The sequence below is a fragment of the Pyrgilauda ruficollis genome, unplaced genomic scaffold (assembly GCF_017590135.1).
Source record: "Pyrgilauda ruficollis isolate IOZ18807 unplaced genomic scaffold, ASM1759013v1 scaffold12, whole genome shotgun sequence".
Lineage (NCBI taxonomy): Eukaryota > Metazoa > Chordata > Aves > Passeriformes > Passeridae > Pyrgilauda > Pyrgilauda ruficollis.
The window spans coordinates 12,238,886-12,251,800 of NW_024510321.1; positions in this window are offsets into that span (position 1 = coordinate 12,238,886).

Genomic DNA, 12,915 nt, shown 5'->3' on the forward strand with positions numbered 1-12,915 from the left:
TTCTTAGCAAAGAAAGTTCCTGAAAGTGAAAATTCCCACACAATGGCCAGACTGCAGGAATGATGGATTGAATGACAAAAACCTGATGTTGCAAATCTTGCTGTGGACTGGAGGCAGCGGGGAACACCCAACTGCAGGAACACAGAACTGTCAAGTCTTACTTTGCTTATTTGTGCTCTGGACAAGGATCACTACAGGCAATGTCTATCCTGTCTCCATCCACACACGATAAACATGACTACTGTCACAAGTCTGTAATGGTGCCAGTTTATAGGCAAGTTTCTTGAGAGACAGCCACAGGTTGTGGCTTTTGAACAACAGCCAGCTCTCACTGAAAGCACTGTACAAAGTTTTTAGTGGCTTAGGAGTTGTCTGTCCTGTTCCCAGTGTACATTGCCCCTGCCACTGATGGCAGAGCACACGTGTGGTATTTGACAGGAAAAGACTGAAGGGCCAAGGATGTTAAATTCACATCCCACCCTTGGAAATTATTTCTGCATAGTGAAGCTGTGAAGTGCATTGACAAAGAGGGCCTCACAGATACTCCCCATATCAAACATTTCAGTGGAGGGACCCTCACTCTGAAAAAGCCACTCATGCCCTAAGCAGCTTTTTCAATGAGGAACTCCCACTGAAATTGCTGAACAGGAAAAAACAACCTTGGTTAAGGCAAGGGTTGTATTTCATTGGAAGTAATCCTTGAAAATAGATTGAAATGACTTGCAAATTTTAATTTATTTCAACAGGATGGGACCTTGGCCACTTTTGATGTAGTGGAGATGAACTCCATAGGATGGCAAGTCATGTAAATTTTCATGTGTTTTAGAACAGGAATTCCAAGCAAGGCACCCCTCCTAACATGCCTGTAATGAGCACAGTCACTGTTCCACTGTTCCCAATCTCTTTACAGCCACAAGATAGGCAGAAATCAGCTGCTGTCTGATCTCACATACTATCTTTGATGTCCAATTTGTATTACATGACCAAAGAACTCAGGAGAAATTTTAAATTAATTAACACAGACACAATTCAACACTAAGCAAATGGGGTATATGTCAGTCTAAAAATATCATAATGTTAAATTTCAAAAATCCCAGGTGACTCTCCACAGTAACACATCTGGAAAATTCTGCTTTTGCTTTCTCCAGTGGCAGCTCACAGAGCTGGATCCCAGTCCTTGCTCTAGTCACTCTTCCTAAGCAGATATCCTCACCTACCCCGTGCCTTTCTGAAGGCAGCAAGCCTCTGTACAAGAATCAGCAGCTCTCTTCTCATCCTCAACAGCAGAACCGAGCCAAAGCAAGAAAGAATGAAAGAAAGAAAAAAAGAAAATACTTCATTTCTGATAAATCTAATAGGCTAATCAAATATAGTGAGGAAAGGCCCTGCAGAAATGTATTTATAACACATGGGATGTCAAACAAATCAGTGACAGAAGGAGAATGACTTAAGCAAGTTGAGTGTCCAAATAATCCATCAGGCTTTGAGTTGGCAAGAATGCTACAGGACCAGATGTAGGCTGTGAATCAGCAGCTTTGGAATGCCAGCACAGAAAGAATGGCAAGAGTGATCCAAGGGGGGACAGAGGCATGCAGAAACTGCTCCAAGACCATTTTAGCAAAGCACATGTTTCTAACATATATTTATGTCCCTATGAAGGTAAAATAATTGCTGAAATGCTTACTAGCTTAGTTCCTCAAAGCATTAATTGAAGTCAAAAAGACTTCCTGATTTCTGAAGAGATGAAATCTACTGCTGACCAGGCACTAAGAAAAATTTTAAAATTTAAAATGAAAAAAACATGCTTTAGAAAGGTCTATTTGCTGGCCTATTTCAGTAAAATGCTGAATTACTGCTGCTCAGTTTCCAAAATCTGCATTCCATAGACTGACCTCTGCCTTGGCTGTCACCAGAGCAGGCTGCAGAGCGAGTGGAGGAGAGCTCTCCCTGCTCCTGGTCGTGTGGTGCCAAGGGCAGGATTCCTCTCGGGGTGGGGATGGAGGCATGCTGAGGGCATTTGCTCCCAGCTGACTTTGGCTGAACAGCCTCAGGATAGATGTGGGTCCAGCAGGAGGGCTTGGTGGGTCTCCCTGCCTCACCCTGCACATTCTCCCTCTCCTTGGCCAGGGATGATGCAGGATTATTGAACTCCCAGACTTCATTGCTAAAACCCCTTTGGAGTCTGTGAAAAGACAGTTCAGGTCAGTGAGAGTCCTTATACCATTCTGTTAACCCCTACGAGAGGTGAGCGGTGCTAAAACACTTTTTGTCCTCTTTATTCCATTTGAACTCATAGTCCCTGTGCCCTTCTAGAGGAAAAAATCAGACTACATTCACTAGAGAAAAGAAATGAAGTGTCTGTTTCTAACAGAAACAGGAAAAGCACATGATACTGCCTAAGGAATTATCCTTATTTTCCTGAATTAAGCCATACTTCAGGATATTTTGCAGGGATTAGAATATATCTATTTAACTTCAAATGTCTCTTACTGATTTTATGATTAATTTTTCTTTCCTTTTTTATCTCAAATGGGAAAAAGGTAATTAATTTCTAAAAGTTTTAACAATAACTTTTTCTCCAACTTTTAGCCCAGGAAAAAACTTTAAAATAATTTCTCTGTCAGCTGACTGACTGTGAGTGTACCCTGGTCTGCTCAACATACAAAGAGACCATTGTCAATAGTCAGAAAATACCTCAGCACTTCAAACAGAAATCACATGAAGGACCTTGCTGATGCCCAGATGGGTCAGTTGGCAGGAGGAGGACTGATAGCAATGAGAACCCTACTTTGCATGTGTTTATAATTACCACACAGGCCACTGAGGATATTTTTATTTCTTTTTTCTCGTGACTCTGCTGTCAGCAAAGTCAAACATCCTCATGGCTTCCATAATGTACCCAAAGATGCATCTTCCTTGAGATCCTTTTCAGCATTACAGGGCAGGAATATTCCTGTCACCAAGGAAGCAGGAACTGTTTTCTTCTTTCAATTAGAAATTAATTCTAGTTCCTACTAGTTCCTCAAATTACTTTGATCTAGTCCAGAACAGCAGGATAGCAACACTTCTTTTTCTATGCTAGTGAATTCTCTGAATGTGAATTCATCTGAATTGGGATGAAGACAGAACAAGGGAAAAGAAAATGAAGAAGAAAAAAGGGAATTTCTAGTGCTCTGTTCTGCTTCTCAGGCAAAAACTCCCATGCAAGATGGTAATGCACTGGGCCATGGGCTGTGGTCAGGAGGAGAACATGGTTTTCAGAGGACAATTGCAAATCTCCATTCCTTAGGCTGGAGCTGTGCTGTTCTCTGGGGCATTGGGATCAATGACATTCCTTTCAGTCCCACTGTGCCCAAACTGAGACCTGGGGAAATTTAGTAACAGTGTCTTAGGCTCCCTGCCCGCACTGCATTCGCAGCTGCAGCTGCCTGAATGAAGGGAGGAGCAGCAGAAGCATTTCACCCACTTCTAATGTATCTCAAATCTAGCTTGACCACAGGTAGGATGAGAAATTTATGTCACTCTTGTGTTCAGGCTTCACTTGCTGCTGCCCAGGCTGCTGCCATGTGTGACAAAAGCAGCAGTCTGGGTTCTGGGGACACCTCTGTGATGGGAACTGGCCCACGGCTCCTTGCAGAACACCAAGCAAATACCTGGCAGCTGCTGCCAATGGGAGAATCGACCCAAACCTTTTGTTAGAAGCATAAATTGTGCCTCCCATTGCAAAACACCTGGGCATTTAGAAATTTAGAAGTGCTTTTTTTTGTACTGTTTAACCATGAAAGAAGCTCCTCAAACAAGTGCAATTTTTTGTTTCAGTTACTGTATGGTGAAACTAATCCTGGCCTTATAAAAAGGAAAACTGTTTCCTGTTCAACGCCGCTCTTTTGATAAAAAACTTGAAATAATGTAAATTAAATAAATCAGAATAAAAAACTGCCATGTATATTTCACATGAAGTGGACCTGCTATGCCTGCTAAATACTTACAGGCAATATGTGATCTGCTTTTGATTCATCACTTGTTTTAGTAATACAGATATTTTGCTCTGCAAAGTAATAGGCAGAAAAATGAAATAAAACATGATGTAAAAAACCCCAAACCAGCTCTAGCCTAATGGCTTGTGTTTGCAGGTCAAATAAAGCAGAACTCTTTGCAGCACTTTTTGAAAAGCTTATGGGTTTGGGTATTATCTCACCTAGCAGAAAATCACTGAGAAACGTTAAATTTAAGAAAGCCTTCATCAGCAAAAGTGTGACACCTCAACAAATGGATTAAAATAAGTTGATCTGCATCTTGAACTAGAGATCAGCAGTGTGGCTCTGTGTTTGATCCTTTGCCAGTTGTGCCACTGGGAATTTGTCTTTGCACTTGTAACCCAGGCAGAGAAATGGCATGCAAGGGAGAAAAGTGCTGGAAAAGCTCATTAATGCCTCTGCAAATAGCAGTTCTTGCCTTGTAAAGGCACTGGAAATGCTTTTTTCATGAAGATTGGGTGAATACCCAAGCAGTCTCAATACTGATGGGCCTTGTATTGCTTTACAAACTTTATACAGACATACAAGGGAAGAGGAAAATGCATCTGCAAAGTATCTCAGTTGACCTGAAGGTAGACTTATTCTATTAATTAACATTTTGATATTGAAAGGTTTCTTTATCTGCATCCCAAGGTAGCCAGTAGCTAAAGTAAAAAGACAGCTGTTGGGTTTGCTATTGAAAACCAGAGTGGATGCAGGGCACACAGAATGATTCTGAGTTTGGCTGAGTCTACACATTCTTTCTGTTACATTCCCAGCCTGAATTGCAATATCAGAGATGACAATCATCATTTCACCTTGAGAAGCTAAAATACATGCCCTAAGAAATTAAAACAAAACAGTTTGTACTTTCCAAATTGAATGAAATTATTTCCTTCACTGACTCATGGCAGTTTGTGCAGAATTGTCCATGGTAGATTGTCAGACACCTGGCAATCAGCATATTGCCAAAACAATATAACACAGTCAGCTGTACAGACTGATGTTTGTGACTTGAAATTACTTGGCTTGATAGAGCAAATGTTCCAAGTTTTCTTAGTGATACATTTGTTCTTCTGACAAAATAATTAAGCATTCTCTTAAAAAGAGTATTTTATTGTGGCACCCTCAGAAATAACAAAGCATCTCTGACACACATCAATCACATTCATTTGCGCAGTTGGAAGGCAAATCATCTGTCCTCTGATTGATTATGTCTGTGACACAGAGCTCCATTAACATTATTTGAAAATGCAAGTTAGTATAATGCAGTCAAGGAGTTTGAATTTTGGCAGTGTCATCATATGCACATAATGTTAAGAGATGATACTTATTAATCAATCATCAGTTTGACTCATTAAAAACACCATATGCCAAAGCAGAAAAAAATAGAAAGGATACCCACCCAATCAAAATAATTCTTTTATCTTATTCATAGATTATTCATCAACTTTCTTTGATTCTTTAGCAAATCAAAAGCATTGCTGCAGCCTTAAAATTGGACAAAAAAATTGTGGAGATGGTTTGAAGGAAGACCATTCATTTAGATGAATCAGACTGTGAGTTTTTGCATAGGGAGTCTGGAATTAGAATACTAAACAATTTTCTACCTTCAAATCCTGTATCTTGAATGATGTGGAATTCATTATTTTCACTTTTAACTCAGCAGAGAAAACATCCTCTTACTGGGAAAAATGAACTTGAAAAGACTGCAGAAATTTAAAAAATATTGATATTGCCCTTCTATTTAAATTTAATTTTGATTGTATACACTAAGAATTTTATTATTTGGTTCTAAATTATGGAAATACTTTAAATTATAGTAAGGGCCATTTTATAAGCTAAATTTTATGAAAATGAACTGTGTATTTAAAGACAAAGAAAAGAGCAAAAATACCCTCTAACATAATATGTGGTAGCTTATTTTTAATGAAATTATCTTTATTATCCCTTCCAAAAAAGCTGATCACTTTGATAATAACAGCATATAAACTAAAAGGAAGAGTGCATGCTGTGCTCTGCCAGCGGAATGTCTGATTTTGGTCATTGAAAGTGTCAATTAAATACTTATGATACACTGGCAGATCAATTTTTTTTTTAATGCTGTGTGGGTAGATAACTTCACCACAGTATTCTGTCCTTAGGGCTTGTTTCCACTCAATCTGACATGCATTCATTGATATTGATGTTTCTGCTCCTACCTGGTGGGGAAAGCACATTACTGGCAGGCTGGCTAGCCAATCTTTAAAGGATTCCATTTTGAACCTGATTGCTCCTTACTTTCCTTGCAGATATACCACAGGCACCTGGCAAATTTGTGTCTTTGGTGTAAAAGTAGAAGGTTTTAAAAAAAATATTTTAAAATCTAATTTCAGGTGGTTTTTTTGGTTTGATTTTTTTTTGTGGTTTTTTTTTTTTTTTTTTTTGGTTTGGTTTGGTTTGGTTTGGTTTGGTTTGGTTTGGTTTGGTTTGATTTGATTTGTTTTTTTTGTAGAGAAAATGTAGTAATAGGGTGGGCAAAGCAATTGAGAACTCAGGCAGGGGAAGAAGGGATGTACATGAATGCCAAAAATGCAGTTATCCCAGAATCATGGAATAGCTGAGGCTGGAAGCAAGCACTGCAGAGGATCTGTCCTGCCCCCTGCTAATGCCCAGTGCCTCTCACTATGCACACTAATACCATTTGGTGGCTTCTCTCTGCTCATAACTCATGCCAGAGTCTAATCAGCCCTTTCAAAGGGCTAATGGCAGAGCTCTCACAGACAGCACTTCAGCACAAAGTTTGAATCAATAATGTTTTAATGGATTCTATTTGATCTTTGCAAGATACAGAGATCCAATCCAACTCTACGTCATTTGAATGCTTTCCTTCAAGTGAGTGCCAAACACAGCCTCTGCTTTGGAAAAAACTGCTCTGAGGAGTGTACTAGATGTGTGCAGCACATCGAGACTCTCATGTGATTAGAAATGTTCTGAGCCTGATGTGTTGCTGTTATCAATATATTGCACATTGCTGCATATCTTACTGCAGTTTTCTGGAAGTCTACTTAAGGTAGGTCCAAATTTACATTTAAGGGTTCGGTGGGTCAACTTAAGCACCTGACTAAAATTACCACACTTAGGGGTCCAGCTCAGTCTTCATCCTATCCAAGCTTTAGGCCTCTAGGACTTGGATATCCAAAGCTAATTTGGATTACTTGGGCTCTTACACTGTAAATAGAAGGTACATGGGCCGCTCCAGAAGATAATTTTTCTACCTTGCAGTGACACAAATCACTTCTAGGCTATTTAAATTTGTTCATAGACTACAAGAGGAGACTAGGAGCACTAGACTATGTGCTAGCTTATGGATGTTTAAACAGGTTAGGTGAAATCTGCTCTAGGTTTTAACTGCTCTGTTAAACACCCTAGAAATCCTCCTGCCAAAGGCAAGGTCAAAAAAAAAGAGAACATAAGATGTCTCTGGCAGACAGAACTTCAGCTTTCCTTGGTCAGAATGCTGAAGAGACTTTCCTGGACACCAACCAGAATACAGAACATGAATACCAAGGTTCCTATATACTGTGGTATATGATATTTCCTTAAACAATCTGTTTTCCCTTGCTATTTCTTCAAGAAAAAGTTATTGTCAGAAGAACAGTGTTTCCACAGATAAAAGATTACTATTTTGGCTGTTTATTCTTTGCAGGAGCAAACTAATCTAAAAAAAAATAATAATCAATTAATCAGTTGACAGTGACTTTAAGGTCTTGTTTATATGGTTTTGCCTCTTTTAATGTTGAACCTTGAGGAAAGATCAAAGCAATAAATATTGGTAATCTCATGGGAAGCCTGTCTGAAGCAAACCAAACCTTTGCTCCTTTTTCTGTGTTCTCATTAAGTTACATAAATATCCTTGCTAGCAATGCAGTAAATTCTGTTTGCCATGTATAAAAAGGAACAGAATTCAGCTTATTACCTAAGACATAATTACCCTGTCTAGCAGGAACAAAAAACAAAGCGAAATTACTTTTGTTGCTTGTGTGTGCAGATGATATCCTTACAGGACAAAGAAATGGATTTGCTAAGTGAAAATCTGTCAGGTTTATATGATTTTTTTTCTCAGAGCAGAAATACTCTTTAAAGTAAAAATCTTCTACACATCAGAACACACTGGTGTGAGCACTTTCATTAATACATACGAGATTTTCTGAAAGGGTTTCCTCTACAGTCCTGTAGATCTCATGAAACCTTCAGTGATCTTAATGAAGACTTATATCACGTTGGACTTTTTAGTTATTTCTAATGTGATGTGACCAACATGCCAGGACTTGACTTCTTTAAAGACAAGTCATGCTGTTGAGCTGGGAAGTACAAGAAAGGAAATGCCTGTCTCTCTGGGAAAGAGCTGTGCCACTACCTACACCTAGATACAAAGAAGAGAAAGAAAAAATGTACTTTGCACTCAAAGCCAAAACCAGCTCTTGTGACATTCAACATCTACAAAATGCTCAGTAGGGATTTCTGGAGAAATCTTTAATTTGGCCAAGAAAAAGAGCCCTAAGCAAGTGGGAGGCACAACCAACAGCCTTCCAAGCTTCCAAGCTTGTTCTTCACTGGGTTCAGGTCCCAGCACAGTCTAGAACATAGTAATAGAGGATTGGAAAAGACTACTTGGGTCACTGAATGATGTCCCAGGCAGCCCAAGAACTACTGCAACAGATATTTAGTCTTAAAAGATCCATACAACTCCATGAACAACCCCATACCTCAGCTTGCAGGCTATTCCTGATTTCCTGTGGGCCTGACACACAAAGAAAAAGGAGTAAAGCTGTACATCCGGGGTACCATGAGAAGAAAGCAGGAGTGGTCATTTCCAAACACCCTTACAGCAGCAAGAATTGGAAGCAAATTGACCAAAAGGTCCTAAGATGCTTCAAGAGCTCCTAACAGAAACAACAGCAGTGCCTCTCACTGAGCACTCAGCCCAGGACCCACTTGACTGCCAGAGCTGAAAACAGAAGTCCTGAAATGGGAGGCTAAAGCATTGCAAACACACAGAACCTCCTCTCTAACAAACATTTGGTTATCAGCCCTACTAATAAATTGATACAAAAGAGCAGTGATCTCAAGCTTTAATTCTAACTCCACAGTCATCCTTATCTCGTTTTGGGATCCCCATCCATAAACTTATCAACCTCCATCTTAAAACACTTTGAGTTTCTTATAACAATGTACCATTGTTGTCTACCTTTTCCCAGGGAAAGCTAGCCTTGCGGAATAGAGCAGGAATGTGATGCATTTTTTTAATTTAAACAGCACAAATTTCTGTGTTAACTCTTACTTCATTCTGCTAATTATATATCTAAAATAATAGTGACCACTGCTGTTTTCTGTAGACCAGGCTGTACCTTCATGCAACGGAAGTAAGGCTGATGTATCTGTAATCGGTGTGATCTGTAATCCTTACACAGAAAGGACAGCTGCTCCAGATAATCAATTCATGCATAAAACACTGCTACAACTGAATTCATAAGTCCTAGATTAAATGCAGAACACATACAAGCATAATTTTTTTCAAGACATACTGGGTACCCACATAAGCCACTGTGACCCATGAGATGATGATATAGTTAAAGAGGGAGAATTTTCAGAAACAGTGACAGGATTACAGAGGTATTCCTTCCTCTTCCATTTTTGAATGAATTTGGGGAATTATATCTGCTCTGGTTACTTGAGCATCAATTTTATTAACAGTGAGCAATGTATATATGATTTTAATATCACACATAAAATAATGATAGTATATTTACAAAGTAAATAAATACAAATTATTTTCTTTTCAATAATGACAAATACCTGTAACAATAGAAATGGAATTTTTTTGCACTAAAATTACTTCAGCATATTGTTAAAGTGGTTAATGATATCTCTGAAAACAGGAGGAGTTTAACTGTTGAAAATGGAAAACCCCAATATTATTGACTTGTAAATAGAAAGAGAGATTATGTTGACAAGGCTTGGAATTAACAGGTAAACAGAGATGGAATTCTGTAACAGAAACATAGAAGGGCCTATTCCAAGGAAACCATTTGGAAAAGGACTCTGCTATGCGTAAAGGTAGTTGTTCCAGGGCTGCTAACTCTGACAAGCATCAGGTACAATGTAAACAGGGCCACAGCATACAAGGACAACTGATGGTTCACACTACAATTTTGACATTGCTAAATTAGTTTCAAATACATTTTCACATTAGAAAATATTCTGGAGAATTTTCAAGTCTATGTATAAAATTATTTTCCAAGTTATTCCAAAAGTACCTCACTGATTATGAGGTCCACGTGCAGTAACCATTCTGTAGAGCCGTGGAAGGCTGGTGGGTGAGGGAAAGGGAACTAAACGACACACAAGGCTTCAAACCTACAGTGTCCTTTACAATCTTCTACAGGCTGATCTGCCAAATTGCAGTGACCAATGAACTGCATGCTAAAGCTTCAGCTGCCTTACTCTAAGCTCCCAACCCTCTTCTTACATCCTAACCCTCACACACTCTGCAAGGTAAACCTTTAATCCCACATCACCGAACTGGATTCAGAGGAAGGCAGTGATCTCTCACCCTTGTGTGCTGCCTGCTAAATGCTTGGCCAGAGCAGAGGGCACAAAGAGAATTTTAGTTTTAATCGTACTCTGCTATGTAAATTCCAGCTATTGCAAGGGGCGCTGTTTTCCATTTTAACAGACATAAACCTTACTGAAAACTTTATTATGAATTCTTAATTTTTAGCTGGTGACAAGTCTAATGCTTTTGGGGGGCTCCAAGAATGAAGACTACACCAACTGAGGAATCCATTTCCTTATTTTTCTATCCAAGTACAAGCTCTCTCTTCAGAGCTGTAACCAAGGAAGGAAGTATTCTTTGCCAGGAATGATGATACTATTGTTTCTGAAAGAGATGCATATGGACAAATCAGAAAACAATTATTCAAGAGGCGTGGGAATCACAAAAGCAATTTCAGTTTCACTGTTCCATTTTTTTCTCTGTATTTCTGGCAATGCCTTAAAATTTTCTACAAACAATTAGGAAAACAACAAGGTCGTTGATGTCTATGGAAAAAGAAGAACTCAGAGTACCACAGTCAAAAGGATTAATGGCTTTTAAGATGAATCCATGTTTTCTTAATATCAGAAATAAAGGGGTTTCATAAATTGTTCTCATTGTTCTTTTGTCTTTGCCCATATTATTCACCATTTTGGTAGGCATCATGACAGAAGTCATTCTTCCAGGTGATTTAATAGCTAGGGTGATGCAGTAGAAATCATTGCTGCAACTCCAGGAGACAAACTGTACCCTATGCTCAACATCAAAGAAAAGAGAACAGGAAATCATGAGCAGAGGCAAGGACAGATTAAAAAAAGAGCAGCAAACTCATACAGATCATGAAACACAAAACAAATGATCTTAAATGTTGTGAAGGTACTTGAGAAAGAGAGAATTAAATATGTGGGGGAAGGCTTCATTAGCAGCTATACTTCTTTAAATTGTTTGAGATGCCTGATGAACATTGGGAAAGCAACAAATGTATCACAGAAAACCATTACAGGGCTGGATAGACCAGGGTGGAGCTGTACTAAAGCTGAAAAGTGACCACCTTCATGAATGAAATAGGGAGGAGACAGAAGTTTACTTAGGAGGACAAAAGCTCTTTAGATGTTGCCAAAAAAAGTGATTAGTACCTGTCTCATCCCTTACCTGATTTTCTTTTCTTTACTCAGCCACTCCTTAGTGTGCTAAATCAGCACTTTAGTACAAAAGCTCCAGAATAACCACTAAGAACTGCTGCTTTCCCACATACTAAATCCATGTTGTAAGAGCTGGCAATCATCCAGAGAAGAAAGAAAAAAAAGGGAGATTTTTACTAAACAGCTTGAAAATCTGGTGTAACCTCTCTATTCTTTCCTGTGGACAGGCATGGTAAACTAGCTTGATAAAAAATGTGAGTGAGATGGAGAAAACAGTATGAATTGCACTCTGACACATACATGGGCATGCAAGCACACACTCCCCGCACCCCCTCACTCCCTCCACCTAGGCCAGCACATCCATTTATGGGAGCAGTGGAAGTCAGGACAGTAAGTCTGCATGAGGTCAGCAGGAGCTTCACAGGAAAGGCTGATTTTTGAGGTGCAGTTGTCCCACCCTCTCAAACCTTGTGAACAGTGTGTTTACCATTATTAGAGAAGTTTCTTCAGCATGCAACCAGAAAAAGCACTTTCAGCCTGGCAGTTTTAAACTGAATTCTGAAAGTCAACTCTGTTCTGCTTATGTACTGTCACTAATGATAAATGTCAGAATTGAGACATTTCTGTTGATAAAAGAACTAGAAAAGAGGCTAGATTCTTCTCTTCCAACATCATTTCTGCAAAGCTTTAAAGTAGAGATTCACAAAATATAATCTTGCTAAGAGATTTTAGACATGAATTTGAGCATAAGCATATTTCAAACTTGCTGAGTAAAAAGCTGTGTACAGTCATTTTTAAAACAGAATTAGCCCTACAAAATAAATTTGGATTTTACAGTCATTTTGTGTGTGTGTGCATGTGTGTTTGTGCATAATGACTATGAAAAACACACTTTACTTCAACAGTCACAGCCTCTGATGTTTGATGTTTGTTGATGCATGAATTGGACAAAAAGATCTAGCCAGGTATAATTTTTCAGAATAATATCAGTGGGAGGAAAACCCCATTTATCTTAAACTGATTCTGACTTTAATTTTCACTGGCTAATAGAAGCATGACAAGCTTGGCTGGTTAGCTGCAAGAATTAAGAATCAAGAAGAAAGCAAGATGGGACCTCTGTTCAAGCTTTTTAGGTCCTTCTCTAAGAAACCAAAAGACCTTCTCAAATATTACTGTCTTT